Raw genomic sequence first — 1435 nt, forward strand, 5'->3', positions numbered from 1 at the left:
AGGAGACCCAGGTTTCAACCCTGCGTTGGGAAGATCCCCTGGAGAAGGAAATGGCAACCCACTTTAGTATTCTTGCCTGGAGAGTCCCATGCATGGAGAAGTCTGGTGGGCTACATACAGTCCATGGGGTCACAAAGAGTTAGATACAACTGAGCAACTAATACTTAATAACACACTAAGTTCATGGATTAATACACAGATAGTCTCATAAAACTGACCCATGGATTCAATATAATGCCAGTTAAAATTTGAGAAGTTTTTTTTTTTTTTTGCTAATCTTCTCTGTATCGTTCCAATTTTAGTATATGTGCTGCCGAAGCGAGCACAGTTTGTTTTTTTTTTAAGAAAATGGTAAAATATTATTAAAATTTGAATATAACAGAAGTTACTTAAAATATGAAATAGAAAAGAATAAGTGAGGATTTATGTGATTTCAAATTTAAGTCAAGAGTAACTAAAATAATTTAGTAATGTGGAAATATATGTCAGTGGAAAATAATTGAACCCTGAAACAGACCCATACATATATATATATATATATCTCAATAGATTTTTGGCAAATGTGCCAAGGCAACTTAATAAAGAAATAAAAATTTTAAACAAATTGTGTTGGATCAACTGAATATACATACATTTAAAAACAATGAACATCGACCTTTGCCTCACAACATGTAAAATTTCAACTCAAAATGGATCATAGGCCAATGGATCAACCAATGGATCAAAGGATTTAAATGTTAAATCTAAAACAATAAAACTTCTATAAATAAATCATAGGATAAAAATCCTTGAAGTCTTAGAGTTTGCAAGGTTATCATCCATCTAGAAAACATTTAAAAATCTAGAAAAGAATTTTTAAAAAGAAATTGGACTTCATTAAAATTTAAAGTGTTGTCTTTCAAAAAACATCATTTAGGAAACAAGACATGCCACAGCTTGGAAGAAAATATTCACAACATATATACCAGCTAAAGGAGTTAAGATACATAAAACATTCTTTTCACTAAAAAATAAGACAAACAAATCAAAACATTTTAAAAAGACAAAGGTTTGAAAAGACTCTTCATCAAAGAGAGGAGAGAGAGAGAGGCACAGGGACAGAAAGAAAAGAAGAGAGACAGTCAAGAAGTACATGAAAAGATGATACATTAATCACTAGGGAAATACAAATTAAACCTAAAAATGACATGACAGTATATAGCCATTAGATAATCTAAAGTTAAAAAGGTCGACCGTACAAAGTACAGGGGAGAATGTTGAACAGCAGGAATTTTCATGCACTGCTGGTGGGAATGTAAAATGCTACAACCACTGTTAAGGGAAAAAAAAAAAAGATGGACAGTTTCTTAAAAAGAAATAATATGTGTATATCATAGAGACCAATCAAAGTCTGCACTCAAGAGAAATAATTATCATCCAAACAAAGACCTGTGCA

The 1435-nt window shown here is 31.4% G+C and overlaps 1 pseudogene; it reads right to left on the reverse strand.

Annotated features, from left to right (window-relative positions):
- Positions 1–242: 242 nt before the first annotated feature.
- LOC133235812 (U6 spliceosomal RNA) lies at positions 243–326 on the reverse strand (annotated as a pseudogene).
- Between the last annotated feature and the right edge of the window lie 1109 nt (positions 327–1435).

Source organism: Bos javanicus, chromosome 22 (assembly GCF_032452875.1).
Source record: "Bos javanicus breed banteng chromosome 22, ARS-OSU_banteng_1.0, whole genome shotgun sequence".
Classification (NCBI taxonomy): domain Eukaryota; kingdom Metazoa; phylum Chordata; class Mammalia; order Artiodactyla; family Bovidae; genus Bos; species Bos javanicus.